The following is a 19,328-nucleotide window of genomic DNA, read 5'->3' on the forward strand; positions in this document are numbered from 1 at the left end:
ATAACAGAAGCTGCATGACCCCTAAATGGAAAATACCCACTGGGTAATCTATCACAAGGGAGCTTGGTGGTTTAGTATTAAGTGGCTGTGCTGCCAATCCAAAGACACATGGTTCAAATCCACCAGCTGCTCTGCTTCTGAAAACCTGCTGGAGAGTCAGCTATGATTCAACGATTTCTTGTTTCTTGTTTAACATGTTTTCTGATTTTAAAGACTTAATTATAATGGGATTTCGAGAAAGGAGTAGAAGGAAACCTTCTCTTGGACTCAGGGACAATACTCGAGGAAGATACAGCATTGGAGAGGAGGAGGCAGGTGTTCAGCTCGGATCTTGTGAGAGAACATGTGAGAGTAGCCCACTGGAATGTGGAGAAGCTTGCTAGGTTGCCGGAGCTGGAGCAGGTGCCCAGTCTTCTGGGTGAGGAAGGAAATACTCCTCGGCAAAGGTGGGCGGAGGCTGGGATTTAGGGGACCGCACCTGAAACTGACAAGTGGGAAGCTGCAGATTGGTTCCTGGATTGCCTTCCAGAATTACTAGGACTCCAGCTAGAAGGGAAGAAATGAGCGAACCTTAGTAGGAGGGTGCTTCTGGGGAAGGCAAGGCTGCTGAAATACCGAAATCAGGGAGAGAAGCCCCTTCATGCACCGGCCTTCTAGAACTCTCTACTGACAGCTCAGTGTAATGTCATGCAAGGAAGATATATGGAAAAGATCCATCACTCTTTGCATTGAGTAGGCAGTGAAGGGCAATTTGGAACTGAAAGAGGATGGATTGATAACTGAGAAAAGTGATGATATTTTTTATAGACTTTGTTATACACCCTCTCCTCAGTAACTCTGGTGGTCTAGTGGTAAGGGGTTGCACTACCAACCCAAAAGACAGACAGTTCTAATCCACCAGTGACTCCACAGCAAAAAGATGGGCAATCTCCTCATATTCAATTTACAGCCTCTGAAAACCCACTAGATGGTTTCAGTTCTACAGCATGTAATAAAAACAGGATTATTTCTTGCTCTCATTATCCACCGTTTTGCATTTATGACAATATTAAAAAATCCCAAAAGTATTCAACCAATGCATAGAGTTCAGACGAAGGCAGATCTCCGGTGGGAGCATGCAAAAGTCCACCTGTGTGGTCTGCCTGTGGTACTCTGGGGTTTCCTGCTGGTTCTCATTTTTGTTTTGTCCCTTTGTCAGACTTCTCATCTTTCAGAATGGGTGGAAGGCTTCTGACTTGGCCTTGGTGTTTTGTCTTAGGCGGCGTATTACTTAGCTCAGTAGATGATAACTAACACTTATGCAGGCCATTCTTACCCATTAAGAATTGTTAGTTTCTTGATATAAATCTGAAATACAGGAATGTCTACTGGACTATTCCTTTATTTCCTCTTGCTGACAGCTTGAAAAAGTGAAAAAGAATGAGTGTCTTTTATTGCTCTTGGGAAAGGTTATTCCATCATTGAAAATGATATTGTGCCAATATTAAAACACAGCACTACCGGGGTGGGGGGAGGAAACAGTATTCTTATATTCAAGACTTAAAATTTTAAGTGTCATAGATTAATAAATTACTTGTAAGCTAAAAAAAAAATAACTGTCAATTTACTTTTGAATCTCTTGTTTCTGACTTTCTGACAATTTAATAACTATTGAATAAATGAGTCTCAGAATCTCCTTGATCCTGTTTTCCGTATGCCTGTCACTTAAGAAAGAACTGACAGACTGGGCGGCTGATACTTAACTGCTGTGCATTTGCCGTTGAGTCTGAGGAGGTAAAAAGATCCAGGGAAACAGTGACTCAAAGACCAAAGGGAAGGCTGATGGCTGTTTGTGTTTTAGTAACACTGCTGGCTTGTTAACCTTTTCACTCAGAGCATGTAGCCCTGGCTCGCAAGTGCCAGTTATTGCAACAGTAAGAAAGACATGATAAAGTTTGAACTTAGGTACTGAGTAATCATAAAATATACTCCCCACCTCCTCCCAGTCCCTCAGATATCAACATCATTACTTTGAAGACTCAAACATTCTTTGAGGACAGTTGCTTGGGACAGTGAGGGCTGAAGCACTTGCAAGCCACAGAAAAAACCACCTACTTAACATGCACCAGTCCACTCTGGTGAAATATCACCCCCGATGCTAGGTGCTTATCTTTTATGGAACAGCTTGCAAATCCTAATTGTTTTAAACGGGCTTCTGAGAAAAAGAGATTTGAGAATCAATAAATTACAGCTGTCACACATACGAATGTTCATCATTAGAATGAAGCCAGTCTGCTCTTTAGGTCAAGTAACAAAGGAGGTGGACTTGGCTTTGTAAAGACTTCGTGCCAGTCCTCTTACTACAAGGCTTGGATGCAGTTTTGTTCTCTGATCACAATGTTTGGGGCATTTGTTTTAGATGGAGAGATTCTCAGTGGGAACAAAAATGGATGAGGGTTCATTACTTGCTCTGGTGGCCATAGATCTTCTTTATAAGATTCATTAAGGCAAAAGGAACAACATTTATGTCTTTAAATAGTGGTGTGTTGGGAGCAGCTCAATAAACTATACGAAGAATTGCGCCATCTGCTTTATTGTCCTGGAGCGCTCTACTTTCACCCAAGGTCATTCTTGTGTCAGCGGAGTTGTGGGGAAAGCTCTGGGTCTGTAAAGCAAGCAGCATAAATACTGTTCTCCCGGTGGTATAGTCTGCTGTGCTCCTAACGAAAAGGTAGTGCAGCAGCTCCAAGAGAAAAGATGAGCCACCAGACTTGCAGTCTCCGAAGCCATATCCAGGGCCACTCAGGGGGTCCCAACCTTGACAGTGAGTTTCTTACGAAAAGATAATTTCTTGCACCACTAGGTGGTGGTAGGCTGCAGAAGAGTGTTCACTGGGTTTTCTACAATTGAAGTGAACTCCTTTCTGACATTTAACTAGAATTTAGATAATTCGTTCGATGAAAATGTTCACATACCATCCGTTTTTAAAATTAGTGACTGTTCCTGACCTGTCACCAGCAAATGCCATGTTGAAATTTCTTACAGTAATGAGAATGAATTTCTACAATTGAATTTTTTTAGCCTTTAAAAATAATGAAAATTTTCTTGGAGCATATACAGAAATTTTTCCATTAGTTTTAAGAATTCATTTTTTGCGATTCAGAGTTCACCTAGGAAATATCATTTGTGAACCATTTAGAAAAGAATTTCTTATTTTTTTTTTACTCTTGAGAATTTTTTTAGCCTTTAAAAATAATGAAAATTTTCTTGGAGCATATACAGAAATTTTTCCATTAGTTTTAAGAATTCATTTTTTGAGATTCAGAGTTCACCTAGGAAATATCATTTGTGAACCATTTAGAAAAGAATTTCTTATAACACATAATTGATGTAATTTGCATAGTTAATAAAACTTAAGTTCATTCTAATATTTAAAATGTTCTTTAAGAATTTGATTTTTTATTCTAACAATTATCTTTCAATAAACTTATAAAACCAATCATCAATGATTTTTAAAAATTATTTTAGTTTGAAACACAGTAAGAAACAATAGAGGATGGAATTGTGATACTTTTTATGAGGTGATGCATGTCATATCATCTGTTGGTGATAGTTAGGGACATGACCATGATATATGATGTCAGAGAATAAGGAAGAATAATGGAATTTTCCAAGATGGAAAAAGAAACAGTTCCAATAAAAGGGTTCTGATCTGAATATAAAGGTGGCTTAGATGAGCTTTAATGTAAGCTCATTTTCTAGTTTGTCTGCTTGTTAATCTCTTATCTCAGAATGCGATCTTTATTTACATTTGCTTTTCTTTTAATTATACATTACGTTTTTCGTTCTGATTACACATTAGTACAAATTCAGTGTTTTTGTTGTTTTGTGCCTTTAAGTCTTCTGCAACTGTTGACCCTATGTATAACAGTCCTAAACGCTGTTTCTATCCCTTGCCAGTCTTATTGTCTCCGACACACTTATTCCCATTACCCCTGAGACTGAATCATTTCATCTTATCAAGGGTCTTCCTCTCCTGTGCTGTCCCTCTACCCTCCCAATCATGATGTCAGTCTCTAAGAACTGGTCCCACCTTGCAACATGTGCAAAGTATGTCAGACAGAGCTTCAGAATCCTTGCCTCCAACGAGCAGCCTGGCTTCACGCTCTCCAGGATGAACATGTTTGTTCTCCTAGCAGTCCATGGTATATTTGGTACTCTTCTCCAGCAGCAGAGATCAAAGGCATCAACTCTCCAATTGTTCCTAGTCATTGTCCAGCTCCCTGATGCACAGCAAGTAATGGCAAAGACCATGGCTTGGATCAGGTGCACCTTAGTCTCCAGACTGACGTAGTTGCTCTTCAGTACTCTGAAGAGGTCCCTGACAGCCAATTTTCCCCAAAGCAATTAGTCTTTTAATTTCCTGGCTGCTGATACCAAGATTGTTGATTGTAGAGCCAAGCAAACTGAAGCTGTCAACAATTTCAATCTTAACACCATCTATCATGATACTGCCAATTGGCCCAGTGGTGACAAGCTTTGTTTCTTGATGTTGAGCTTCAGTTCATATTGAAGGCTGCAGTCCTTGACCTTCTGGGGGAGTGCTTCAGTTTCAGCAAGCAGGGTTGTGTCATCTGCATATGCAGATTGTTGATGAATCTATCTCCTGTCCTGATGCCACACTTCTCTTCATAGAGCCCAGCCTCCCGGATAATCTGTTCTGCATATAGAATGAAAAGATATGGAGATAGGACATATCCCTAATGCACACCCTTCCCAGTTTTGAACCATGCAGTGTTTCTTTTTTAATTTTTATTTATTTATTTTATTATTATTAATTTTTTTTCATGCAGTGTTTCTTTACTCTGTTTTGATAACTGCCTCCTGTTCCAAGTATAGGTTTTGCATAAGCACAATCAAGCGTTCTGGGATTCCCATTCTTTTCAGAGTCAGCCATAGCTTGTTGTGATCCACACAGTCAAATGCCTTTGCATAGTCAATGAAACACAGGTAGACATTCCTCTGCTACTTTCTCCTTTCAGCCAAGATCCATCTGACGTTAGCTATTATATCCCCACTGCCACACCCTCTTCTAAATCCAGCTTGAACTTTAGGCAGTTCTCTGTGGATGTGCTGTTTCAGTCATTTTTGGATAATCTTCAGCAGAATCTTGCTTGCATGTGATACAAATGATATGGTTCAGTAATTTCCACACTCTGTTGGATCACCTTTCTTTGGAATGGGAACAAATATAGATCTCTTCCATTCAGTTGGCCAAGTGGTTATCCTCCAGATTTCTTGGCACAACTTGGTGAGCACATCAAGGGTAGCATCTGTTTGTTGAAATAATGTCAGTTAGTATGGCATTAATTCCTGGGGTCTTGTTTTTTGCCAGTTCTTTCAGAACAGCTTGAACTTCTTCCTTCATTACCACAGGCTCTATCTCAAACGTTATTTCATGAAATTTTTCTGTGTCCACCAATTCCTTTTGGCCCAATGACTGTATACTCTTTCCATCTTCTTTTACTGCTTCCTGGATCATTTAATATTAATTAAATTAAATATTTAATATTCAGAATTCAAACTTGAGGTTCAAATTTGTTCTTTAGTTTCTTCAGCTTAAGAAATGCTGTGTAAGTTCGATCCTTTTGATTTTCTGACTCCAGCTCCTTGCACATTTCATTGTAATACTTTGTTTTCCCATGCTGCCCTCTGGAATCTTCTGTTCAACTCCTTAACATTTTGATTTCTTCCCTTTGCTTTGGCTTCTCGCAGCTCCATGAAATACTCAGAGTTTCTTCTGACATCCATCTTGGTCTTTTATTCCTTCTCTGTCTTTGTAATGACCCTTTTTATTCTTTCTGGATGATATTCTTGATATCCTTTCACAGCTCATCAGGTCTTTGCTCATTAATGTCCAAGGCCTCAAACCTGTTCCTGAGATGGTTTTGAAATTCATATGGGATAGACTCAAGGCCAAATTTTGGTTCCTGTGGACTTGATTTAATTTTCCTCAGCTTCAGCTTGAATTGCATATGAGTAGTTGGTGGTCTGTTGCATAATCAGCACCTGGCCTAGTTTTCACAGCTGATATTGAACTTTGACAGTGATTCTTTCCACAGATTTAATCAATCTGATTCCTCTGCATACCATCAGGTGAAATCCATGCATATAGTCTGTGTTTATGTTTCTTATATAATGTATTTGCAATGAACAAGTTGTTATTGTGCAAAATTCTATCATTCTATCTCTGGCTTCATTTCTGTCACTAAGTCCATGTTTTCTAACTGCTGATCCTGCTACTCTATTCCCCACTTTTTCATTCCAGTTGTTGTTGTTGTTATGTGCCATCGAGCTGCACAACAGCTCTAAACCCTGCTCTATCCTGCGCCAACCGCACCGCCTCTGACACACCCATCCCGATTACCCCAGTCACCGAATCAATCCATCTCATAGAGGGTCTTCCCCTCCTGCGCTGTCCCTCCACCTTCCCAAGCATGATGTCCCTCTCCAAGGACCCGTCCCTCCTGGCAACATGTCCAAAGTATTATTATTAATGCATCTTGATTGCATGTTTGATCAATCTGTGACTGCAAAAGTTGGTAGAAATCTTCTATTTCCTCCTCTTTGGCTCTGGTTGTTGATGCATCTATCTGGATGATAGTGGTATTCACTGGACTTCCTTGTATGCATATGGATATTATCCTGTCACTCACAACATTGTATTTCAAGATGGATCTAGAAATGGTTTTTTTAACTATGAAAGCAACCCCATTTTTTCCTCACCTTTTAATCTCCAGCACAGTAGGTCATATGATAAATTCATTTAAAAAAGAAAATACAAATCAGCCATAATCTTGTTCTGTGCATTTTCCTTCCTATTTAGTCTCTGACCTCTCCTGTTTCTTTAAATTTATAAACTGATAATTTATAGACACAAATATAGCACATTGTTGTTGTTAGGTGCCATTGAGTTAGTACAACTCAGTATGAAGCGATCCTGTGAACAGCAGATCTGTATTGTGTCCTATCTTTTGCTATCCTCATCATCTCTGACACACTTAAACCCATTGCTAAGCCCAGTTACTGTGTCAGTCCATCTCGATGGGCTCTTACTCTCTTTCGCTGACTCTCCACCCTTCCAAGCATGATATCCTTTTCCAAGGAATAGCCTCTTCTAGCAACATGTCCAAAGTATGAGAGATGACGTTTTAACATCCTTTTCTCTAAGGAGCAGTCTGGCTGCACTTTCTCCATAACATACGTGTTCATTCTTTTGCCAGTTCATGGGATATTTAGTACTCTTCTCCAACACCACAACTTAAAGGTATCAGTTCTTCTTCTGTTATCTTTATTTATTGTCAGTTCTCAATTCTCATTGCAAATAATGGAAAAGACCATGGTCCAAATCAGGCATGCCTTAGTCTTCATACTGACATTATTGCTCTTCAGTATTTTGGAGAGGTCCCTGACAACAGACTTGTCCAAAAGTAACATGCTTCTCTGTTTCCTCACTGCTGGTACCAGCCACTGCTAATGTTGATTGTGCATATAAGCAAGACAAAAATCATTAACCGTTTCAGTCCTTTCTCTTTGTGTCATGATGTTGTCCACTGGCCCAGTGGTAAGTGACCTTTGCTTTCTTGATGTTAAGATGCAGTCCATACTTAAGGCTTGAGTCTTTGATCTTCTCCAGCAAACGTTTCAGATTCCTCTCGTTTTATCAGACATGTTGTGTCGCCTGCATAGTGTAGGTTTTTGATGAATTTTCCTTCAGCCCATATGCCACATTCTTCTTCAGAGAGTCTGACTTCTGAAATTATTTGCTCAGCATACAGATTGAATGGGTATGGAGAAAAGGATACACTCCCGATGCATACCCTTCCTGATTTAAACTATATAATGTGCCCTTGTTCCGTTAGGACAGTAAATACCTTCTTGGTCTAGGTATACATTTTGCACGAGCACAATTAAGTGTTTTGGGATTCCGGTTCTTCTCAATGTTAGCCAGTTTGTTGTGGTCTACACAGTAAATACCTTTGCATAGCCAATAAAACACAGGTAGAAATTATTCTGGTATTCTTTGCTTTCAGTCTGACTCCTTCTGACAACAGCAATGGAATACATCATTTGTTCTTGCTCTTACCATGAAATATTTTTTAGAAACAAGAATTTTAGAGTCTGTGCAATGTACGTAGATGTATCTTATTTTAATCATTATACTATAGTTTGAGACAAGTTATTTTTGCTTTTGTGATATTTCAGTTTCACAGTGAGTACACTTATGTGAAGACATTTCTGTGTTTATTCCAGGTTATTGTATTAGAGAAGTTTTTCTTTTTAAATGCTGTTAGTAGGTCACAGACACCAAGTGTTGATATATTTGCCGGCTTACTCTAAGACAAGTTACCTTATTTAAAACATTTATGTTAGGAGAGCATAGAAGTGCCCTTTCTCTTACAACTTTCCTAATCTTAGATTTTATTATTTTAAAGAAAGCAATTTGATTGACCAGGCTGTTGTCTGATTATTTGCTTTACATTTCTTGGACTATAAGGTAAAAAGCTTTTTTACCAACATACCATTTTCTGCTCTTCTCTCCTGTGGGACTACACTCATTATATTTCTTTCAGCATGCATTGAACCTAATACTTTAGGTATAAGTTCATTGGAGAGATTTTCAGGTGCATGATTGATTTTCCTCAATTATAATTAAGGTGAATAATATTAGAATTAATGATATTTTGATTCTAAATTAATGTTTACTTATATAACATATTGTAAGAGGAGCAAAGGCAGCATCAGCGTGGGCATAGTTGACCCTTGCAGATTCCACAAAGGAGAACTGTCCCACCAACGACATCCACAACACCAAGTCCCATGAGTTCGGAAATGTCTCCCACACTCCCTCACCTCTTTCTACTAATTCCAACACCCATCTTACTGCCCTGTTGGGTCTGAAATCCATTGCAGTAACTCAGAGCACATGGAACCATGCTCACTATTATTAAGTTGGGAAGTCAACAGGATACAATTTCAGGATACAAAGTCAGTATAGCTTCCAAAGCATATTCACAGGCTCTTCAGCCTTCAGCCAGACTGCTTTATGCCACTGTTAAAAAGCTCTTGTTGTTTGTTTTGTTAGGTTCCATCAAGTCAAGTGTGACTAATAGTCACCTTATGAACAGCAGATCTGTATCCTGTCCTGTCCAGTACCATTTTCACAGTCTCTGACACACTTGAATCCATTGCCTCAATCATTGTGTCAATCTACCTGGTTGAAGGTCTTCCTCTCTTTCACCATCCCTCCATGTTCCCAGGCATGATGTCCCTCTCCAAGGAATAGCCTCTATTAACAACATTCCTGTAGTATGTGAGATGAAGCTTTATCATCTTTGCCTCCAAGGAGCACTTTGGTTGAGCCTTCTCCAAGACATTTGTTTGTTCTTTTGACAGTCCATGGGGTGTACAGTATTCTCTCTCCAACACCACAGTTCAAAGGCATCAATTTTTTTTTCTGTCATCCTTATTCATTGTCTAGCTGTCAGCAGCATCACAAGTGATGAAAAGACCCTGGCCTGAATCAGGCACACCTTAGTCCTCAAACTGACATTATTGCTCTTCAATAATTTCGAACAGTCCCTCACTGCAGACTTTCCCAGTCCTATAAGTGTCCTGGATGTATAGGAATGCAGCCTTCAATATGGATTGCATCTCTATGTTAAGAAAACAAAGAGTAAAAAAAAACAACAAACCCCCAAAACAAAGATTCTTATCATTAGACCAATAGGCAGCATCATTATGGTTGGGGAGGAGATTAAAACTATCAATAGCTTGATCTTACTTGGATTCACAATTAACACCCTTGGTAACAGCAGTCAGGAAATCAGATGATGTATTGCATTGGGAAAGTCTGCAGTTAGGGACCTCGCCAAATTATTGAGGAGGAATGATGTTACTTTAAGGACTAAGGTGCGTCTGATTTAGGTCATGTTTTTTCCAATCACTTGCTATGCTTCTGAGAACTGGACAAATGAAACAGGGATGACAGAAGAAGAATTGATCCCTTTTGAGCTGTGGTGTTGAAAAAGAGCACTAAACATCCCACAGACTGCCTCACATACTTCAGACATGTTGCTAGGAGGGCCTGTTCTTGGAGAGGGACATGATACTTGAAAGGGTGGAGGGTCGGCAAAGGAGAGGAAGACCCTCAACCAGATGGATTAACATGATGCCTGCCAAAATGGGCTCTGTGTCAGGACGTGTAAAGATTGCACAAGCTCAGACAGGGTTCAGATCTACTGTTCATTGGATTGCTATGAGTAATTCTCGACGGTACCTAACAAAAACATCAACAAGGACCAAGCATCTCCTGATCTCCTGATTTCTGGTGTCAAGTGTATTGATTGTTTATCCAAGTAAGATGTGGACAGTTTCAATCTTTTCTCCATCTATCACGATGTTGCCCATCAGTCCAGTGGTGAAAATTTTTGTTTTCTTACTGTTGAGCTGCAATCCATATTGAAGGCTGCAGTGTTTGACCTTATGTAGCAAGTATTTCAAGTCTTCCTAACTTTAAGCAAGCAAGGTTGTGTCAGTCTGCGAACCAAATTATTGATGAGTTTTCCTCTAATCCCGATGGCACATTCTTCTTCATAGAGTCCAGCTTCTTGAGTAATTTGCTCAGCATACAGTTTGAATAAGTATGAGGAAAGGACACAACTGACACATGCCTTTCTTAATTTTAAACATGTGTTACTAATGATACTATTTGAGAATTTCCACATTCATGTTGGATCACCTTTCTTGTCAATGGAAACAGATAGGGAACTCTTCCAGTCAGTTGTCCAGGCATCTATCCTCCATATTTCCTGGCATAGACTTGTGAGTGCATCCAGGGCTGCATCTCTTAGTTGAAACATGTCAGTTAATATACCATTGATTTCTGGGGCTTATTTTTTGCCAGTGCCTTCATTGCAACTTGAACTTCTTCCTTCATTACCACTGGCTCTTGAAGTATTTCAGTGTTGGCCCATTCTTTTTGGTACTCTGATTCTATGTAATCCCTTTATCTTCTTTTGATGTTTTCTGTGTCATTCAAGATTTTGCCTATGAAATTTTTAAGTATTTGCAACTTAAGGCTTGAATTTGTTTTTAAGTTCTATCAGCTCGAGAAATACTGAGCAAGTTCCTCCTTCCCCACCTCCAATTCTGGGTCTCTGCACACTCCCTTATATTGCTTTGCTTTGTCCTCTCGAGCTGTCCTTTGAAACCTTCCGTCTGGCATCTCTTCCCTTTGTTTTGGCTTCTTGGTGCTTCAGTACAATTCTTGGGGTTACTTCTGACATACGTTCTAGTTTCCCCCCCTCTCTTCTGTCTTTGTAGTGACCTTTTGCTCATAGATGATATTCTTGCTGTCATCCCACAACTCGTCACTCTAACAAGGCTCTTAGTTCTGCCTTATATGGTGTCTCCTAACCCCAGTCCTCCAGCAGACTCAGGAAGGCTCCCTCCCCAAGGTCAACTCTGCCTCAGGTCAGGCCTCTGATTTTTACTTGTGGCTGCTGATGCTGCTTTCCTGTAGTTATTGTTTGGTGTAAGAATCTCTGGCCTCAGAGGGTGATCTCTGCTTCTTTGCTGGTGAGATTCTCAGAATCTGCCAGTGAATCTGCTCAAATAGGTGGTGAGACTAGCCAGTCCCCCTATGGATAGGTGAACATACCCTTTTCACATATTTCCACCCATCCCTGTGGCAAAGTCAAAGTCAGTGGCTAGAAAAACCATTTTGAGCAAGAAACACTTAATCCCACATGCATCTTGAATGATGAGTGGAGAGTATAGAATTGGCAGCTAGTGGGTAAGTGCTTTGTGCTTTTCTTCTTGTGTCCGTTTATAGTAAGAGGCTCACAGCGCTGATCGCTTAGTGATAAGGAATTATCTGCAGGTGCAAAGATGTGGTTTGAATCTACTAGCTGCTCTGTGGGAAAAGGTGGACAGTCTCCTCCTGTGCTATTTACTGCCTCCAAAAACCTACTAGAGGGTCACCCCAGGGCGGGTAGGGACGTTTTATCAGTGGTTTCCAACTCAACAATACGCAACAACCTGGGGCTCTGGTTATGTAGTGCTCAGTTTTGTCAATTTCAGTGGCTACGCTCACTTATGTATTTGTTTCTCAACTAAGAACTGGTGGTGTCTGCTCATGGTAGGGGGGCCTCTCTTGGTGAGGCTGGACCTTTGCCACCACAACCACCTTCTGCGTTGTGGCCCTCGTGTGTTAACACTTCTTTCAGGTCACTATCCATGCAAGTCCTGTTCGATTCTGTCAGGAAGAGTTGAAGAAAGTGATGAGTTTTTGTCATCAGTGACAATAATTTCCGGGTTTGACAGTAATCAGATTAATTTTCCTGAGTGCAGCATTTATGAAACTTTAATAATTAAGTTTGTAAGTGGTTGCTGATTATTTTAGATGCTTAAAAAAACACAACCAAGCAGACAGGCAAAGAGCCAGGATTATCATATGTATCGCTTCTTAAATCTCTACAGGAGTGCCATCAGATGTAGGAATGTGGACATCTTTTATTGCTTAAAATAATTGAAATTAGTAGGTTGAAGACATTATGTGTGGGTACTAGTCACATTCATGCTGGGTGTCCTTTGATCTTATTAAAATAAGCAATTTTTAGTAGGGATAAGTGAGAGGTCAGATTTCCCCCCCGTATTATATGATAGTTGCATGTAACTTAGTTAATGTTTTTTCTTTTATTTAATGTTGTCCAGATTTTCTATTTTATAATTAAATTACCTGTTATCAATATTGAACAATTTATTATAACCTGTTACACTAAAAACAAATGAACTAACAAATGCAGTATTAAAAAAATGATCTATGTCTATCTGTGTTTCATTGATTATGCAAAGGCGTTTGACTGTGTGGATCATAACAAACTGTGGCTGACTCTGAGAAGAATGGGAATCCCAGAACACTTGACTTGATCGTTCTAATACAAAACCTATACTTGGACAAAGAGGCAGTTGTCAGAACAGAGCAAGGAAACACTGCATGGTTCAAAATTGGGAAAAGCATACACCAGGGATGTGTCCTATCTCCATACCTTTTCAACCTGTATGCAAACAGATTATCCGAGAGGCTGGGCTCTATGAGGAGAAGTGTGGTGTCAGGATTGGTGGAAGATCTGTTAACAATCTGCATTATGCAGATGACACAACCCTGCTTGCTGAAACTGAGGAGGACCTGAAATGCTTGTTGCAGAGGGTCAAGGACTGCAGCCTTCAGTATGGGTTGAAGCTCAATGTCAAGAAGACAAAGATTCTCACCACTGGACCAATTGGCAGCATCAGGATGGATGATGAAGAGATTGCGATTGTTAACAACCATTGGCTGCTTGGCTCCACGGTCAACAGTCTTGGCACTAGTAGCCAGGAAATCAGAAAACGTTTTGCGATGCGAAAGTCTGCTGTTAGGGACCTCTTCTGGATACTGAAGAGCAATGGTGTCACTCTGGAGACTAAGGTGTGCCTGATAGAGGCTATGGTCTTTGCAATCACTTGTTATGCATCAGAGAGTTGGACAATGACTAAGGAGGATAGAAGGAGAATTCATGCCTTTGAGCTGTGGTGCTGGCGAAGAGTATTGAATGTACCCTGGACTGCCAAGAAAACAAACAGATTTGTCCTGGAAAGGGTTAAACCAGGCTGCTCCTTGGAGGCAAGGATTCTGAGGCTTCGTCTGACATACATTGGACGTGTTGTAAGGAGGGAGAGGTCCTTGGAGAGGGACATCATGCTTGGTAGGATGGAGGGACTGCACAGAAGGGGAAAACCCTCTATGAGGTGGATTGATTCAGTGACTGGGGTAATCGGCATGGGTGTGTCAGAGACAATAAGATTGACACAGGATAGAGCAGAGTTTAGGGCTGTTGTACATAGGGTCACGATGAGTCTCAAGTGACTTGATGGCACATAACAACAACAGAAAGTTACCCAGGTATCACACTAGTGGTTGTCTTGAGATGATAGCACAGGGATGCTCCAGGTGGGTGGGGGCTTTTTATGATTTATTTATAAGGTTTCAAATAATTTCTAAAAAATACTGTTGCTGAAAGGTGCTATCAAATCAAGTGTGACAGATTTCAAAGGCAGTTCAGGAGGACAAAGCAAAGTATTATAATGCAATGTGCAGAGAGCTGAAACTGGAGAATAAAAAGAGTACTCGCTCTACATTTCTTAAGCTGAGAGAACTGAAAACAAATGTAAGCCTCGAGTTGCAATATTGAAAGATGTTATTGGCAGTATATTGATTGAATGACCCAGAAAACATCAAAGGAAGTTTGAAGGAATACACAGAGTTATGACGCCAGAAAAAACTGACATTGAAAAATTTCAGAAAGTATCATATGAATAGGAGCCAATAGTAATGAAGGAAGTGGAAGCTGCATTGAAGGCAATGGCAAAAAAATAAAGCCTCAGGAATAGATGGGATACCAGTTGACTTGTTTCAGTTAACAGATGAAGCCTTGACTATGCACACCAGTCAATGCCAGGAAATTTGGAGGACACCTGTCTGGCCAATGGCTTGGAAGAGGTCCATATTAGTTCCCATACTCAAGAAAGGTGATCCAACTGAATGTGGAAACTATCAAACAAAATAGTTAATACACATACAAGCAAAATACTGCTGAAGATCATTGAAAAATGGCTGGAAAGTGTATAGATAGGAAACTACCCGAAGGTCAGTCAGGATTTAGAAGAGGCTGTGGCACCAAGGACATCATTGCTGATGTCAGATGGATCCTGGCTGAAAGTATATATACCAGAAAAATGTCTATTTGTGCTAAAAAAATTTTAGAAGCATACATATCGGGGGAAAAGTGTTATGTGTTCTCGCTGGTGATAATACATGTGTATTATATAATTTTCTGTACTCTTCTGTATTCTAAATATTTCTCCACAGTATTAAAAAGAAACATAAAATTTTCATTAATAACCATTTGGTCAAGTTGAAATTCAAACTGCTGCTTAAAGGAATCTGAAAACACTAATTATATCTGTTGAAATTATCTGTATTGATTATGATTAAAACTTTGATGCTATTAGGAAATGAAGTTGTGCAAAATATGGTTGTTTCTTTGAAAAATATATAAAATGGGAGAGACTGGACAGCATTGTACTGAGTGAACTCAGTCTTACAAGGACAGGCCTGCATAAGACCATTATTGTAAAAATAGAAGGATAACTAGTAAGGTGTGTATGAAGGTCCAAAGGAGGAGAGGAAGAGAGGAGTGAAGATGAGCAGTGGGGAAATCACCAGGTCACACAATTTGGTCGATGGAGAACGGGTGAAGGAAATGGGAAAGATCGCGAGGGGATCTGAAAGGACGGGTAATAGTGGCCATAGACCAATGGTGATGAACTTTATAAAACACACTGTATGGCAGTGATCTTATGGGACACATGTGAATGAAGGAAGTATGAAAAGCATATGAATTTTGTATGCAAACCAATATAAAACAAAAGAATAAGAAAAAGAAGCAAGAAAAAAAATTGCTATTTTGTCAGTTGTTCCCACCAACCACTGGAATGAACCTATTGACCTTTTCAGTACCGTCTTTAAAATGTTTGATTTCATGGTTTCCTGAATTCACTTTAGTTTCCAGGACTATGATTTAGTGAAATAAAAATTATTATTCTTTTAGTTATTAATTTCATTATGAAAGAGGCAGATAAAATGTATAATTGCTTTTTTCTGTCTTTAGAAAAGAGTGAATAAGGAGGAAAAAAACCCCTCTTTATTCCACTGCTGATTGTTTTATTTAAGCCTCTTTATCAAGTGTAGCATGAATATATGTCACTTTTCCTGTGTTTAGTAAAGATTTCATATTAATGCTTCTCCCCCTTTTTAGAGATGTTTTTATGCTAAAATGAGATGAGACGGTATTGTGGAGAGTATAATTTGGTGGCCTGGTGGGTGGCGCTGCCACCCCAGTTCAAGTCCACCAGCTACTGGGGGAGAAGATGGTCAGTTTCTTTTCATGCAATGTTCAGCTTCTGAAAATGCACTGGGGTGTCAGCTGTGAATAAATTCCAACTTAATGGCATACAGCAACAACAATAACAACGACAATAGATGAACAATAGTTCAGTGGTTAAGGAGTTAAACTCCCCACCCAAAGGTGGTTGTACTGTTGAGTTGACAGTGATTCATATTGTCCTGAGGAACCTGAGCTAAATTCACTATCTCTGGCATGCGTGGCCCCATTGCCGTAGTCACTGTGTCTGTCCATCTTGTGGCAGTTCTTCCTCCCTTGTTCTGACCTTATACCTGTTCAAACATAATGCCCTTCTCCGACGTGGTTAGAATTCCCCAGCGGCCCTGTTCCAGAACAGTAGACTATCTCTCTTCTTTGTAGCCCTTGAAAATCTACTAGAGGGTCAGCTTTGAGTTGGTTCTGATTGGAAGGTAATGAGTTGTTTTATAGGTGTATTTGGTCTTGCTAATTATTGTTAACACATTTTGCTAACTGGAGACTTTGTATTCTCAATGCTTAAGGGACAGGAGGGAACACTGAAGGTAGTAGCTTTTGCTACTCTTACATACGGCGTCAAGTTAAACATCATAACTGTCATTTAGCCTCACATCTTCTATAAATTAGGGGCTAATAACTGCTACTTTAATATTTCTTATGGGAATGAAATTGAATTGCATATGTAAGCATCTGGCTGGATTATGGCTGATTCTCAGGAAATGGTTCTTTGTACTTTCAGCAAAGGAAATGGTTAAAAAGTACTTTAATTCAGAGTAAAAGATTGAAAATCGTATGCTATCAATTTAGGAGACACAGGTGATTTCTGAAGTTAAAAAGGTGAACTTTACTTTTAAGATTTCTTTCTTTCATAATATTTTTATTTTGAACATGTTATGGGGACTGTCAGAATCGACTCAGAGTTGACTCACCATGGAGCAGCTGGTAGATTTGAACTGCATGACTTTGGGTTGGCAGCTGAACTCCTTACCGTTAGGTGCCCAGAGGAGAAGAGACTGCCTGCGTATTTCTGCAGAGCTCCTTGTGGATTTGAACCACCAGAGACATGTAGCTTTTGAATTAGCAGTGCAGTTTGCTAAGGACTGCACCCCCAGAGATCTCTAATCCAGGTAAAGGCAAGCCAAATGATTGGTTAGGTTGTTTTACCTGTTTCCTGATGCAGCAGTAAGTTAATTATGTGGACACTCTTATACTTCTAGGTAGGATAATGGAGGCAAGAACCAGAGAAAGTAGATGTGGAAGGAAGTGGAGTCACAGACTGGCTGGCTATCTGATAACATGTTTCCTTTCTCTAAAGCCAGTAGCAAGGAGATGGTTATTTTTGTTTGTTTTGTCACAGCAAGGACAGATTCTATTTCACTTTGAAAAACCTAAATTTACAACAAAGGTCTTTGCTTTTATCTATATCTCTCTCATTGTTTTTTAAAAGAATTGATTTTGTTAAGTGTCCTCCAATCTGTACTCATTTAGTAAAATACCTTTATAGTCCTCTCAGGTCTAGGGTTATATAATTTCTAAATGCATTTGAAATAAAGAGTTAAAAACCCCAGAATATGTTCTGTCATAAAAGAAAGTTTTCAATATTCTGTATTTAAGTTAGAAAAAAATGACCTTTTAAGTTTAGTAAGATTATAACAATTACTGTTAAAAGTTAAATTGATCCTTTGTTAAGCAGAAAATGAAATTATTAAAATATCCAATAGACCCTTACTTTTGAGCAATTCAACTTTCTCTAATGTCTCTTTGTTTAAAATGTATCTTGTTTCTGTAACTTTCATAAAAGATTATCTGAAACTTTTCTCAGTTAGTAGGTTTTCTTTTCACCCTACTTGAAAAAGTTTTTGATGCACATGGCTATATCTGAAACTTCTGATGTTGTCTTGCTTCTTGATGAAAAAGATAAGTTTTTTTCTATATTGAACAGAAAATTGAGGTAGAGATTGGAAGAAAGCATATTTAGATAATTTTCTGCTGACGAAACAACACTGGCTTTCAGTAGAATTTATGCCTCAGTTCAAACACTTGTTCAATACAGCTTTATTTTAAACTGAGCACCATGAGAGTGTTCACTGTGGTCTAAATGAGATTCTTTATGTATGTCTCTTGTATTTTGTCTAAAGACACATGTATCATTTAATATTAGAATAATATTAAGCACCATGATGGATGGAGAAGAGATTGAGGTTGTTAACAATTACTACAACTTATTCTGCTCCATAATCTACACTCTTGGCACCAGCAGTTAGGAAATCAGAAGACTAATTGCATTGGAAAAAGCTGATGTCAGGGACCTCTCTAGAGTACTAAAAAGCAATGATGTCAGTCTAGAGACTAAGGTGCACATAACCCAGGCCATGTTCTTCACCGTTACTTGCTATGCATCAGAGACTGGACAACGACTAAAGATGACAGAAGATGAATTGTGGTGCGGGAGAAGAGTCTTTAACATACCATGGAATGCCAGGAAAACAAAGTGACTTGGAGAGGGTAAAACCAGCTTTCTCCTAGGAGGCTAGGATTTTGAAGCTCTATCTCACATATTTTGGGCATGTAGCCAGGAGGGACTGATCCTTGGAGAAGGACATCATGCTCAGAAGGGTGGAGGGACAGCACAGGAGAGGAAGAGCCCAGATGAGATGGATTGATACAGTAATTGAGAAAATGGGGTTAGGTGTGTCGGAATCAGTGTGATTGACACAGGACAGTGCAGACTTCAGAGCTACTGTACAGAGGGTTGCTGTGAGTTGCAGGTGATGCAACAACACTTAACAACAACAATTAATATTAAAGACACCTGTGAGCTCAAGCTTTAATGAATATCTGGTAATGGGTTTTTGCATCATTTAAAAAATATTTTAAAATTTTTTATTGTGTTTTGAGTAAAAACTTTTAGATTCATTTTCTATTTAGTCCTTCATACAGATTTTGTTTTATGACTTTGGAAACAGTCCCCATATTGAAACCACTCTCTGCCAACATCTTACTGGTGATTCTCCTTTCCCTTCACCCTATTCTAGCCTGTTACTTCTTGCTTCTAAGTTGTTTCCCTGGGTATACACATATCCTTTATATCTTGCCTGATTGATTGTTCTAAGGTGGGAGTGTGTCTCATGTTTGCTTTTGACTGAAAGTTGAACCACAGAGGTAACCCTTTAGAGTAGTGAGAGAAGATCTTCACCCTGAAACCCACAGCGTCCCTTGTCAGCAGGAAGTAGCTAAGAGAATACGCCATCCCCTTTTCCTTATGACTCAGGGTGAAGTCTCTCTCAGGGAGGAGTGATAGGGAAT

This window comes from Elephantulus edwardii, unplaced genomic scaffold (genome assembly GCF_000299155.1).
Source record: "Elephantulus edwardii isolate Elephantulus edwardi_28Jun2011 unplaced genomic scaffold, EleEdw1.0 scaffold00037, whole genome shotgun sequence".
Classification (NCBI taxonomy): Eukaryota; Metazoa; Chordata; class Mammalia; order Macroscelidea; family Macroscelididae; genus Elephantulus; species Elephantulus edwardii.